This window comes from Heptranchias perlo, chromosome 3 (genome assembly GCF_035084215.1).
Source record: "Heptranchias perlo isolate sHepPer1 chromosome 3, sHepPer1.hap1, whole genome shotgun sequence".
Taxonomy (NCBI): domain Eukaryota; kingdom Metazoa; phylum Chordata; class Chondrichthyes; order Hexanchiformes; family Hexanchidae; genus Heptranchias; species Heptranchias perlo.
Genome location: NC_090327.1, coordinates 80,225,037 through 80,240,360, shown reverse-complemented (window position 1 = coordinate 80,240,360; position 15,324 = coordinate 80,225,037). Strand labels below are relative to the sequence as shown.

Below are 15,324 nucleotides of genomic sequence, written 5' to 3'. Positions count from 1 at the left end.
TGAGGTCAACCATCTTAGAGGGAGGTCATCCATTTACATGGTTTTACTAGAACATGATGTTAGCACAACACCAGTAGTGTGTGGTGGGTGGCCTCTTCAGAGATGATCCACAAGGTTCTTTTGAACACTTGTGCATTCTGCCAAAAGAGTTTCTGGTGTAAAGCAGGATAAAAGCATCATCTTAGGGCTAATTTTGTGTGATTTAAGGGATTGTACGGTTTTATAGCACCAATCGGCTGTTTAAACTTCTGATTATGCCAGTATTTCCAAGGTTCCTTATGGGGGCATCCTCAATCGCAACTGGAACTCCATCCTAAGAAAATAAGTTGTGGACCCTGCATCACCTCTTGCTGCTGTCTTGGGAGTGCTCACTTCTGCCGAGTGAGAACTGACCTGCGCAAGGCTTCACTTGATGGAAAAAAAGCTAAGAACATTGACTCCCCAGTGCATATATGTCAATAGGAAGCTTGTGGAGAAGGAGGTCTAAAGAAGAGGTCGAAGAACACTGGAGGGCAAATAAGGCTAGGGGACATTAGGCAGGTTCCAGACATTAGGCAGACTGGAAAACATTGTTTTTATATTTGTTCTCATGCTGTGGGGGATGCTGGTAGGACTGCATTTATAGCCCTGGACAACTGACCGACTTCTAAGAGAACTTCAAAGGGCATTAAGAATCAATCACATCGGCCTAAATTTTAACAATGAGGCAGGACCTCAGCAGGTGGGAAACCCAGAAAAGAAATCATGTGGTTTCCCGAGCGATTGCGGCTCAATTGAAGCCACTTAACTCAATTTCCGGGTTTTGTGTCCTCAAGCTGCGCAGCGGGCGGACTGCACACCTGCACGATGCATTTAAAGCCCGCTATTTAAAGGGTCACGCCAACAATGCATTTTGGAGGAGAAAGGAGGCAAAAATGAGCAAGGAACGTTCCAGAGCCAAGCCAGCACCCAGGTTTCCTGCTGCCACTCTGGAGACATTGCAGTGCACTGTGAGAAACAGGAGGGAGGTCCTTTATACACCGGATAGGAGGAAGAAACCTAGCTCTGTCACAAAGAAGGCATGGCTGGAGGTGGCAGAACAGGTGAGCAGCAGGAGCACGGTGTCCTGGTCATGGCTGCAGTGCAGGAAGAGATTTAATGACCTACCTAGGTCAGGAAAAGTGAGTACAGTTACTGATTCAACTGCATTCTGTAGTGAACATTACCCCCCCCCCCCACACTGCCCTGCGAAGCCTACTCCATCACATAACTCCTCACACCCACTTAAGGCTCAGTGTCAAGTTACCTTTACTATCTGTGCACTTCTTCACCCCCCATTTGTGCTCCCACCTCGTCCCCCCCCCCCCCCAATCCTGATGCAATGTGATCAATCTGTCTGACAGTCACCCTCTGATGCATCAGCTTCATTGTCATCCTGACCCAAAGCAATGCATCCATCGGGTGACCACGTTATCCTCACTCACTCACACGTCTGTACTTTCTCCCCGTATAGGAGAAGAGACCGCAAAATGCAAGGGAGAGGGTGAGGACTTCAGGGGGGGACTCCACAAATTGTGGGCCTCACAGAGGAGGAGGCATTGGAAATGAGCTGAACAGTGGAGTCCCTGGCCGTTGGGGATGCCAAGGCTGGCACCCCGCAAAGGTCTGGTGACAGAACTTTAACATCCCTCACACACAACATGGATTGATGTTATCAATGATTCACCTGTTGCACACTTGAGTACGCTCATCACAACATTACTTCCGCGATGATTATTAATATTGCTGTATGTTCTCTTCCGGGACTTCATGGACTGAAGAAGTGGATGAGGGCGCTTCCTCAGAGGAGCTCCCGGCCTCTGAGGGCGCACCGTCACATCTTAGTAAGCCATGCACTAGCGCAGATACTCTCACATCTCGGTGGGTCCTATTAGAGAGGTAGTTGGCTTGTCAGCTGGTGAGTCACCACACACAAGTGAGCATGAGTAGACACTGGTGGCAGGGGCAGCCGTGGAGAGTCCACGTCGGTGGGCGGACTCCTCTCCAAGTTGTGCTCAGCTTGGCACAGATGCTGAACCCTGGGGTCCATCCTTGAAAAGGAAAATGATAGAGGTACAGCAGCACCTTTGCGACTACTGGAAGACTTGCCAAGCTCAGTCTCCACATTGACGCAGAGGCTGGAGGAGTCAACCTTCAGCATTAGGGGGCTGGTGGTGCAGGTAAGTGCAGGAATGTCTGCGATGGAGAGAATGGCAGCCTCCAGTGAGCTTCAAGCATGGCTCACAAATGAGTCCATTTAGGCCCTGACAACGGCCGTGCAGACTCTGGATGGCAATATGTCTGCTGCCTTAAACAGGCAGGCAGATACTGTATCCGTGGTCTCAGAACACGTCACAGATCTTCTCCAAACTGTTCTCCAGCAGGGTGGTAGGAGTGATGTGGGCCTGGCCCAGGAGAGGGATGATGGCGAAAGGGGACATGGAAGTGGGGACACCACTCAAAGCGCTCCCACGTCTCACTCATTGCCGCCCCAACTGGTACCCGCAATGCTGGCTCCTCTCCAGGTAGCCAAGTTTGCCCCTGCACAGGTGTAGGTGGAGCAGTCTATGGAGGGACCCTCACAGGCTCCAAAACCCAGAAGTCATTTGCCGAAAGCATCTAAGCAATCCGGCCATGAATCTGAGCAATCTGCCACTACCTCTGCTGCAGCCACAGGGGTTACACCATGTAGAAGCGCTAGGAAGGGGAAGTTGAAGGTTTTGTGATCACAAAGGGTATGCACAAGGGTGTCTGACTGTCATGTTTTTCATTAATATTTGTTTTTGGTTAAATTCACATTAAATGTTATGATTCTCACCACCACTGCCACGTCTTGCCCATTCTTGAGTCCCTTTTGTGATGACGCCCTTTCATGTGCTTCATCATGAACGGCGACACTTGATGCCACCTATTGAGTGTGTTTACAGTGGGTGTACATGAGGTTGTGCAACCTGTGGCGGTGGTGGCATCAGCGGAGCAGCCAGGTGAGACGCTGCTCTGCTGATGGTTCGCCCATAGTTGTCCTCCTCCTCCTCCTCGTCTTCAATGTTGATGGCAGATGCGGCTGATTCTTGAGCGCATGGGACCTCATCCACCAGTAACCCTCTCTGTTGAGCGATGTTGTGCGGGATGCAACAGACAACTATTATTCTACACAAACCTCGCAGGTGAATACCTAAGGGCTCCCCTGATCGATCCAGGCACTGGAAGCGCATCTTCAGCAGTCCTATGGCTTGTTCTATGACCGACCTGGTCGTGATGCGACTGTCATACCACATCGCTGGTGGGGTTCCTCACGGGTGTCACAAGCCACGTCTGCAGGTGGTATCCCTTGACTCCAAGGAGCCAGTCCTTAAGTGTGTCTTGTGCGTGGAAGAGGGCCGGGCTGTTCGATTCACACAGAATGAAGGAATCATGGCAGCTGCCAGGGAATTTGGCACGCACCTGCAGAAACCTCTTCCGGTGGTCGCAAACCAGCTGCGCATTGATGGAATGATATCCTTTTCTGTTGATGAGCATTCCTGGCTCAAGTGGAGGTGCTCAGATAGCTACGTGTGTGCAATCAATTGTGCCCTGTACCCGTGGGAAGCCAATGAGAGAGTGGAAACTCACTGCCCTCTCATTCTGGCTGATGTCATCAATGAGGAAGTTGACGTAGTCGGATGCCCTGCAAAACAAACCATCGGTGACCTGTCGTGCACTTGTGGGCAGAGGATGGAGAGATCCTGGTGATGTCACATTGGCACCATAGAAGGATCCGGAGGCGAAGAAGTTGAGGGCAGTGGTGACTTTAACCGTGACGGGCAATGCATTGCCACCAGGCCTAGTCGAGAGCAGCTCTTCATGGAGGAGCGTGCGGATGTCTGTGACTACTTGGCTACTCAATCTGAGCCTGCATAGGCACTGCTCCTCAGAGATGTCCAGGAATCTCAGCCTCTGCCTGTAGACCCTTGCACGAGAGCAGTGCCTCCTGTGACCTTGGCTCTTCCGTTGTTCCCCTCTCTGCTCTTTTGTGGCGCACCTTTGTTGTGGAACTGCATCTCCCAGAATTGCACGCCGTGCCTGCCGCGGATGGTGATGTGCCTCCTCCTCAGATGTAGTGCTGAATAAATCCCTTGCGCCCCCCACCATGGTGTCAGTTTGAGGGGGTCTAAAATGTAGACATATATGTCTGAACAGAAGAATTCTGAGTGGGAACAAAGCAATCTTAGTTTAAAGAAATCCCAGCCAAAGGTTTGTCTGAGAGAACTGATTGCCCTGCTGCAAAAACTCACCTTTTAGCCCCATGTGTCAATCACTGGTTTAAAAGTCCAAATGGCTGCCGGCTGCAACTCGCCTCCGTTTCCATGGCGTGTTTGAGGCCATGGGAGACACGTTGATGCAGAGTTAAAATAGTTTGTCTGCCTCAATCCACAAACATTTAATTGATTTAAATTGATACTTGAAGTATCTTAATTGCTCCTTTAAATGTCAAAGCCGGCTGGGTTTCTGGAGCACGCACACTCAGATGCGTCTGGGTGAAACTCGTTTTTCAGCGGGTTGGAGCCGGGATTCATTCCTGCTCCAAACTTTTAAAATTTTTACTGCCCCCCACCCCCAACCCATCCGTTCTTCGGGATTAAAATCATGCCCATAGCGTGGGACTGGAGTCACCTGTGGGCAAGACCAAGTACGGGTTAGCAGATTCCCTTCTCTAAAGGACATTGTTGTAAAAACCCAACTGGTTTACCAATCAGGCAGCTTTCCAGCCCAAAGGTTATCAGATTTATTGAATTCAGTTTCACAACCTACCATAGTTGAACATCTGTTCAGATGGGGAAAAAGGAACTGATGTAACCATTCCCTGTGGCAACACCCTCTATAAAGAAATTCCTCCTAATCTTTTTCCTCATTCTTCTGGTGACAGTTTAAATTTGAGGACACCTTGTTACTGACTCCTCAAACAGAGGAAATAGTCTTTCCCTATTCATTCTATCATAATTTTAAAAACCTCCTCTTAACCTTCTCTGCTTCAGTGGAAATAGTCCAGGTGTCTCAAGTCTCTCTTCATAACTATAATTTCCTATCCCTGACACCATCCTGGGCATTCTCTGTGGCTTTAATGTCCTTTCTTCATTGGGGCACCTAAAAAGCACACAGTTCTCTTACTGTGGCTTGAAGCATTATTTTGTACAAATTTATCATTACTTCTTTACTCTTATACTCTATGCCCCTATTTACAAAATCCAGAATACTGTTGGCTTTTTTATGGCTTTAACTATCTGCATTTGCACATTCAAGGAAGCATGTAATTAAACCCCCTTGGTATCTCTGTTCATCCAGCACTGACTGCTGGGGTACACCACTTCCAATCACAGCAACATCCATATACCCTAACCCGTTGTTTTCTGTCAATCAACCAACTTTATATACATGCTGCTACATTTCCTCTTATACCATACACCTGAATTTTTCCAACAAGCCTCCGTGAAACACCTTATCAAACACCTTCTGAATATCCATATCCGCTACATCTACTGTATCCCCTTTATCTATCCAGTCAGTTATTTTTTCAAAAAATTCTATTAAATTTGTCGATTATAACTTGCCTTTAACAAATCCATGCTGGCTGGCCTTGATGAATCTATTTCTAAATGATCATTAAATTTATTTTGAATTATAAATTCTACAGCCTCAATATTAACCCTCCCAAGATTTAAATATGGGGAACACGTCCCCGACACGCCGCTCAAGCACCCACCGCCTTTTTAACAGCAGCAGGTTTGGAGGCGTCAGTGTCCTTCCTGTGCCGAGGCGGGACACTTAATTAACATATTTAAATCAGGCTCTCCCGTTTAAAATTCGATGCTGTAGCATGGGTTTCCCAGGGGTCGGGAAACGCAGCAGTGAAACGGAGGCGGGAGCTGCCGGCTCCACAAGGGAAGTTCCTTTTACAGCACTGCTTGTGGGCCAGGAGGAGCAGGAGTGCTCCACCTGGCCCCTCAAGGAAGCCTTCAGCCTCCCCCCTACCAATCGTGACCTCTCTCTTCCCCCCTCCCGATCGTCTCTCCACCCTGTGGAGATAGTCTCTCTCACCCCCATGCCGCTATGTTCGATCTCTCTTCTCTTCCCCCCCCCCCCCCCCCCCCCAAGCTGCGATGTCTGTTCTCCCCCCCCCACCCCGATATCCGATCTTCTTTCTCCCCCTTCCACCCCCAAGCTGCAATGTCTGATCTTCCGCCCTCCCCCGCCAAGATGTCCAATTCAGCCCTTCTAATCTCCCTTTTCACCTCCCTATTATACTTTCTATATTCCATATAGATTACCTTTAGTATTGTTTGCCCTAACTTTATCATGTGCCTCACTTTTATTTTTCAGTTTAGTTTTAGTCTCTCCATCCACAGAACTCTTCTTTGATAGGCCCTCTTTTTGCCTTTATAGGGAGGTATTTATTTTGTACTCTATCCATCTTATGTTTGAAGATTTTCCACAACTGATCTGTTGACCTGTCTGCTAACTTTTCTGCCCAGTTAATTTGGGACAAATCCCTTCTTATCTCACTGAACTTTTTGCCTTTTCCACTTCTACCTCCATTGTTTGGTGGCCTGTAAGTACAAGAATTGTACCATTTCCCTTCCTATTCTTTAACTCTATCCATATGGATCTGTCTTAACACAACTCCAGAGCATCCTTTTGTTCTAGCACTGTGATAGAATCCTTTACTAAACAATGCCACCCCACTCCCATGTTTGCCTCCCTATCTGTCCTGCAAATCTTATATCCAGGAATAATTACGTTCCCAGCCCTGTCCAAACCTAAATCTCACCCTATCAATCTGGGCTGAATTCAAACGAAGAATGAAAGGACAGGATGTTAAAAGCCTTGTCCAGACATCTTTGGCATCCAGTGTCAGCATCAAGCACTTCCAGGTCAAGTAACCCTCAGGCCATAAGCAGAGTAAGCTTCCCTCCACCCCGCTACAACAATGTGACTTCATTCCAACATCGTGAGATAACCCCTAATGTACCAGTGTGCTCAGTCATCCAGATGTCATCATTTTTGCAGTCAGGGAGTTGCTTATACTTTTTAATCCTTAGAATAGAACAACTTCTGTCTGCCATGTACTTTGATGTGACAGTAACTCTTGGTTGACAGCATCATGCCTGTAAATGAAAACTAATAGTGCCACCATAATTTTCAAAAAAATTCACATTGATTGTAACTTTTATCCTGTTAGAAACAAAAGCAAACACAAAAGCTCTGTCCTTCAATTTAAAACGTCTGCTATCAAGGGTGTGTTGTTCTTTGCAGTCTATTCTATAAGGATTGCCACAACTTTTTTTTAAATTATTAGCTCTATCATTTTAACAGCAGCGTTGTTGTTTTCAAAATGTGCACGACACAGCCAAGACTTATCGGGGGTTGCTATGGTTTCATTTTCTCACTACAGTAACGGCATTTAAATGTTGAAATACTGTGACATTGGACTACTTTAAAATCAGTGGTATTTTGTCCAAATAATTTGTTAAAATTCCAGAAGTCTGTTTTGGGGTGCTATATCTTGTATTAAAATAAACCTCAAGTAACTAAATTAAAAAAAAAATATGGCAGGATTTCACTGAAGAGATTTTCATCTGCCAGTTTGCAGCCTAGAGGCTTTTGTTGTAACAAGTCCTACTTTTCATGCGTCACAGATTTTGACTATTTCCGACAGATATTTTGGGGCATTACTGCTTTGAATGATTGTTACCATTATTATTTCTGTACAGTGGCTGGTTATTTTTTTGTGGTGTGCTTTGTTTATATTTGCTGGTGAATTTCATCAGAAATCTGGAGGTGAATATTTTGCTCCTGCCCTCTAGGCTCTCACTGGGAGCACATATCTCAGCCCACGATTTTCTATTGATGTAAATGAATGGATAGAAAACCACAAGTTGGGAATGCGCAATTTCATGATTTGCGCTCCTGGTAAGTACCGGAGAGCAAAAGCTGGATTTTTCCCGGTGATGGAAAAGTTACTCATTCCCATTCTGTTGCACGCTTTAATTGCCAGTTCACCTTTTGATGATGGAAGTTTAGATAGTTACCACTCATAGTCGCAATCTTGCTGCACGATGACCGCAAACCTTGACTAGGAGGTTTTTTGCAATTTTATTTCAAGTGATATTTAAAAATAATAAATATTTTTCAGAGGAACACATCATGTTAGGACACAGGTGAATTTTTTTTTTCTGGGCTATACCAAGTTAGTAGTAAGTAATGCTCTAGAGCTAATCCATTCTTAACTTGTGATACAGATCCTTAGCCACTATACTTTTATGTTTGTTGATGTCTTCCCCAAGCCCCTCCCCCATGCTGGATTTAAGCATTCTGGTTTGTACAATCTAGAGTAGGAGTGTTTCCAAGCACGCCCACAGTATGTTAATGAGAGAAGTCAAGTTAAATGAAGTAATAATCCCTATTTTCATTCAACCGGAAGAAAGCAAATCCACTCAAACAGCACTAACCAAATGTCATCATATGGAGCTATCTGGTTAAGAACATGTCTATTGTATTCCGTGCCATGCAGTGCTTCCTCCTGGGTTAACTTAAAATGTAATAGTGTCTGCCATGGTTAACTAGCTTAGAACAAAAAATAAAAATTAATGTAAAATAATTCATGGCCATCTGCGTTTTCTATCATTGTTTGAGCCTGCCACTGGTTAAAAGTGAATTTGGCAGCTGCAGTGTCACTCAGTGTATCCTTCTAAATGTTGAGAATGTTTGGAACTCAAACAAGAATCTGCAAATATGCTGAAACTGCAGCAACGTTCGGTTATAAATGGAGGCTCCTAATCTCATTTGAAGCAAAAGTGCTTATAGGTGCATAGTGTAAGATCAAGTTCAGGGTTTCCTATTGGGCTTTTAAAAAGAGTATGTTTAATTTTCTGCATAAAAAAATATTTTTAACGGTAGTAATGTATTTCAAAGAGCGTGCACTCATCTCTGAGCTACTTTAGACAACATAATAACGCTTAGGGTTTTTTGTTTTTAAGAAGGATCAGGAAGGATTTATAGCAGCTGTAGCTTACGGCATGGTTAGGGCTGAAAGAAAGACACGCATCCAGATTTCTAGTCAGCTAAAGATAGTAACTCTAATCTTAGCGCCGAGGTGCGTCTCAGCGTCTGTTTTTCAACGTGCAAACAAAGCGTTATGTAAATGATCCAGATGCTACTCACATGTAACACTAAATGGATTTCCAGCAGCCCAGAGGCGTGTCCGGTATTGTTAATGTTACCTGGTCAGCCAGTGCATAGATTTTCTGCCCATTGACTATGAATGCGCTGTAATCTCACCCATCTCCAGACTCCGTTATCTGGATAAATTCAGTCCTCGGTAGGTTTTTCTTTTTAATTTCAAAAGTTTATGTGACTCAATTGTTTTCAGTATCAATCTTTTAGGTACCAAACTGATCTTTGTGATGTCTACTGTATTTATCATATATCAGAAATAACTAGAGCATTAAAAAATTCATTACTTTGTAATCTATCTATATTATAAAAATGCTACGCCGAGCATCACAGTCTGGAACACGTCCGCATTAGGTAGATTTCTGTAACACACTTGCAATTCCCATCCACCTAATTGGCTGATGTGTGCATTTATTAATTATGATTGAAATTCACTTCAAGTTTCTTCTAACTGATCAATTGGCCTACATTCTCCTGCGCCCAACCCCTGACCTCCCTTGTGGTGCTAGGCCTTGACCCCCAATCCAATGCTGCCAGGCGCCAAGTACCCACAATGCTCCCAAATTCCTTCTCCCACATGCTCTCTGTCACTAGAGCCCCATTTCAATGTGTCCAACGGAATCTTCCTTCCAGATCCTGGGATCCCACTTTCTTGCTCTCAGATCCCAGGAACACCTTCCCTCCCCCAACCAATTGCTCGCAGATCGTAGGACCCTCTACAACTGCTCCTAGATCCTGGAACACTCCTCCCAAGTGCTACCAGACTTGGGGACTTTCTCTCCCCCTAAACGCACATGCTAGGAGCCCCAGTGCTGCCGTACCCAGGACTGAGTTATGATGAAAGGTTAGGAAAGCAGATTTGTCAAGCTTGAGAAGAAGAATATGAGAGGGGATCTTATAAAGATATATACAGTACAAAGCAGAATAGAAAAGGAGCATTATTTTAAGTTAAACCATAGGTACAAATTGGTAAAAGGTAAGTTTAAGACTGACATCAGGACTGGCATCGCATGAAGAGTGAATAATTACCTGGAATGGTCTTCCGAACAGGAAGCAAAAACTTTGGAGTCATTCAAGAGGCAATTGTATGTCATATTGTTGGGTCTTTACTAACCTTGGCTAAGATTAATTTGGCTCTCATATCATAGATCATGTTCATGGGTGATTCCAACTTCCAATACTTTTGAAAATGTTTATCCACATCACAACTTCTAAATTACCTTCTGGACTCCAGGCCTTCACCGCATAGTCTCCTGTTTAAAGCCTGATGAGTTCAACATGTCTCTTTTCCCCTATTCTCTCTGTGTTCCCAGCAGGTAGAAGGCCTGCCCTCTGACTTCTCCCCCATTCAGTGATTCGCCAGTAGCACTATCAATAAAACTGAAACCTCTCCTCCCCCTATTGTGGTATGGGATCAAAAAACATCTCCTGCAATTCTTAAAATGGTATCAACCATCATGGCTTAAGAAGTCTGGGATGAGTCAATTGAGTGTCATTGTCTCCATGAAGTAGACTGTGTGAGCTATAACATTCTCACACTGGCCTGTAAAGCTTTAATACATAGTTTCATTGCCTGGCCTGTTAACAAATAACCCCTTTGCCTCAGTGTCTGCAGCCTGTGGCTTTTTAAAACCTGTATGGATTCACTTTGTTTTGAAACATAACACTTAAAACATAGTTTATTCCCAAATTCTTTCAGTAAGGAAAAAAAATGAACTTAATTGGCTGTAAAGTGCTTTGGGGTGTCCTGAGGTGGTGGAAGATGCTATATAAATGCACGTTCTTTCTTTTAAATGGAAGACTAGATAAACATTTTAAGCAGAGGATGATGCAGGGCTATTGCAAAATAGTCACATCTTTCTACGTTTCTATTCCCCCTCCAAACATCACCAAATGCAATATATAGGCTGGCAACTGAGGGATATTTAGGTTTGTAGGCACATGTATCGCATAATGAAATCACATACACTACAATTAAATACATCTCATCCTCTGATGCATGAACTGTATATAGTGAGATACAAGTAATTTCAGATATCAGTGTAGAGAGTGCGAAATATTAGAGGGATCTTCTAAACAAAGCAGTTCTTTACGGGTGAGCTGAAGCTCAAAATGTAAGATCCGTACATCTAAACAACTATGTCATGAACTAAATATGAAATGATGGTTTCTCCAAATGTGAAATCAGAATGTATGTGGTGGTGCAATCCATTGAGGAGGGTAGAGTTAAACTTCACAGGAGCATCCTCAACCCACAGCTTGTAGAAATGTACTTCTGTTGTCCAATCCTACAACGACATTAACAATCGTTATGGAGAAATCTATGGCCAAACTGGTCTTGCCATCCTACTAAAGAAGAAAGCCCAGTGATGGAAGGCAGCTAAAATACCTGCATGTGTGTGTGGTGGGTGGAGAGATCCAAGAGGAAAGAACTGTAAAGAAGTGAAATTTTGCTTTGAGTTCATTAGCAACATTTCAGGAATAGAAAAGCTTGTTATGCTGCATGGAGCAAAATCTTTAATGCAATACATAATTTGAGGTTAAATAGAAAGTTTTGCTTTTTTAAAAAAAAGTACAATTTGTAAGACTAAGTATGCAATTATATTATATTGTGTCTCTCTCAATCTGGTAGCAGTGGAATGCAAAGAACAGCCAGCAAGACCCGAGTTATGTTGTAGTCTGCACCTGTGACACGCACTCTGCCTAATACTCAGTACCAAGTTTGTAAAGTGCATAGATGATCAAATCAACAGCAACAACCCCCATTTATAAAGCACTTTTAACATGAAAAAGAATCCCAAGGTGCTTCACAGAGGCAGATCAGAGTCATACTTCCAACTATGCATCATTGCAGGCCCCACTGAATCAATGACAAAGGAGCTCTATATACGTGTGGTACAGCCACAGAACTCCACTCCCAGTGTGACTAACTTTTTTTTAATGTTAGGGGAATGCAGGCAGGAGCATCTGCCTTTTCCTAACCTTAAAATGTTGGAAAGTAAGTTTTAATTGGGCATCCTGAACACTTTTAAAATGTGGCTTGAGTCCAAACAGGAGTTATACTGCACTTAGTGTGCACTCCAACCAATGTATGAGCCTCCTGAAGTGATGCCACAAGAGTCAGGACCTGATTCCCAAGTTATACTGCCACTTTTACATCAGTGCCCACCCAAAACCAATTCACATTGATAGAAAAGTGGCACCCTAAGAGTAATGGTCATGTAATATTACAGACACTACTACAATATAATTTCTAATAAAATATCATTAGTGACAACATGATCATATTAACGCAGAACTTTGTTAATATCTTCTTGCAGCAAGAAATTGATCCATGCACTCTGGTCTTAACTGTGTTAGTATCATATTTTTTAAAAATTGAAAACATCCCTCCTGGTACAAGCAATTTGAAAACATTCCAAGAATGTAGTTCTGCAGTACTTCTTATTAAAATCACTTAGTCCCAGTGTAGAAGCATAGCAATCTTCTACTTCTGCTCCAGCCCGGGGATGAGGAAACCCCCAGCGTGCGAGTCCCCACCCCATGTGTCTGCTAGTTTTTCTTTACAAGGATGAAAAGCCCAAGTCTTTCCAGTCATTCCTCATAACTCAGACATCTAACACCAGGGATCAGTCTTGTGGCTTCTCTTTGCGCAAACTCCAATCCTTGAATGTTTTCCATGTGTCTCACAGACCAGAACTGGACACAGGACTCAAAGTGTGGACTGACAAGAGCACTGAAAAGTTTGACCATGACTCCCGCTGACTTTTATTTTCTTTTGGTTATGTAGTCAACATTCTACTGTCTTTGACTGTTGGTTGAGCATGTTGAGTATCAAGTCTACTGAGACCCCTAGGTTTCTTTCGACTTCATCCTTAGCTACTTCAACCTCATGTGTATCACTGATATTTCCTCCCTATTTCCAGTACTTGTCTGCAATAAATTTTGTCTGCCATTCTTCTGTTTATTTGCATATTTTGTGCTATAATTTTTGAGCTACCTTCTCTGATTCCACTGTCACTCCTCATTTAGTATCATCAGCAAATTTGACCAATCTACATTCAGTTTCTGAGTCCGAATCATTGATGTAAATTAGATGATCCTAACATCAATCCCAGGGGCATGCAATCAGTAATTCCCCCAGATCCATCTCTGACACAACTCCTTGAAAAAGTACCCCTTGTTTTCTTCCTTTCAGCCAATTTCTTATTCATACACAAGACTTTCCCCGAATACCCACAACTATGAGCTTAACTGATAGCTCTTCCTTTGGAATTTTGTCACATACCTTCTGGGAGTTTAGGTACAACATGTCAACAATTAACATAATCGTTTCTAGTTTGTGGAGTATCCTGGAATAAATTGATAACTATTTACCAGGAAGTAAATCAAATTCATTGCCTAGATGGTAACATACCGGAGCATATCGCCCCCTTATTGTAGAATCCCCCCCTGTTATTTATCCCATTGATCTCAATTGGATAAAAACCGGGTGGGTTCTACAATGAGCAGGCAATCCGTTCTGCCAGGTTACTGCCCAGATGGTGAAGTTAAAAGTTATCTCCATGAAGACTATAAACAAAAGGCTAGGGATACAATTTACTTGTCTTCCAGAGAGTATAGACAATTGACTAAATCATTGACCAAAAAAATGTACATGTTTGTCTGAAATTCCTCTCTCTGCTGTTTTAGTGAATGTATTAATACATTCATTTTAAACAAGTTAACACTCTAATAGCAGAGGGAGGAGTTTCAGTCCAATGCGTTAAGCATTTATCTTATGGACCACATTTTCCAAAGAATATTCCTATGATCCCAGAATAAAATCATCATGTGGATCAGCCTATTTTGATTCTCTATTTGATTCCATTTATTCTCCGATTCTCTTTTTTTTCTTTATCCATTCATAGGATGTGGGCGTCGCTGGCAAAGCCAGCATTTATTGCCGATCCCTAATTGCCCTTGAGAAGGTGGTGGTGAGCCACCTTCTTGAACCACTGCAGTCCGTGTGGTAAAGGTTCTCCCACAGTACTGTTAGGTAGGGGGTTCCAGGATTTTGACCCAGCGACGATGAAGAAACAGCGATACATTTCCAAGTCGGGACGGTGTCTGACTTGGAGGGGAATGTGCAGGTGGCGTTGTGCCTGCTGTCCTTGTCCTTCTAGGTGGTAGAGGTCGCGGGTTTGGGAGGTGCTGTCAAAGAAGCCTTGGCAAGTTGCTGCAGTGCATCCTGTAGATGGTACACACTGCAGCCACGGTGCGTCCGTGGTGAAGGGAGTGAATGTTTAGGGTGGTGGATGGGGTGCCAATCAAGCGGGCTGCTTTGTCCTGGACGGTGTCAAGCTTCTTGAGTGTTGTTGGAGCTGCACACATCCAGGCAAGTGGAAAGTATTCCATCACACTCCTGACTTGTGCCTTGTAGACGGTGGAAAGGCTTTGGGGAGTCAGGAGGTGAGTCACTCGCCACACAATACCCAGCCTCTGACCTGCTCTTGTAGCCACAGTATTTATGTGGCTGGTTCAGTTTAATTTCTGGTCAATGGTGACCCCCAGGATGTTGATGGTGGAGGATTCGGCGTTGGTAATGCCGTTGAATGTCATGGGGAGGTGGTTAGACTCTCTCTTGTTGGAGATGGTTATTGCCTGGCACTTGTCTGGCGCGAATATTACTTGCCACTTATCAGCCCAAGCCTGGATGTTGTCCAGGTTTTGCTGCATGCGGGCATGGACTGCTTCATTATCTTGGGGGTTGCGAATGGAACTGAACACTGTGCAATCATCAGCGAACATCCCCATTTCTGACCCAACAGTAAGCCTGAGCCATTTTCTTTAGCACATAAAACATTCGGTTGTTTTCTCATTCTTTATGTTCGTTAAGCCTTGCCAATCTTTTTATGTTGCATTTTGTTCTCCTTTTATCCTCATTTGACTATCTTAAAAGTTTCATCTTATCTCTTGATTCTTACTTGAATCTCCTTTTGTTTAACTTTGTTCTTCACCTGTTGTGTTTTTGAACTCTGTTGTCCTCTTCCCCATTTATAGAATTCATTTGACTTGTTTTCTTTTGAATATTTATCTAAATCTACTAAAACCATC

General features: G+C 43.9%; 1 protein-coding gene across 2 annotated transcripts in view; it reads left to right on the top strand.

Annotated features, from left to right (window-relative positions):
* jph1b (junctophilin 1b) overlaps nucleotides 1-15,324 on the top strand; it is a 119,917-nt gene that overhangs the window by 92,788 nt on the left and 11,805 nt on the right. The window lies entirely within an intron of this gene.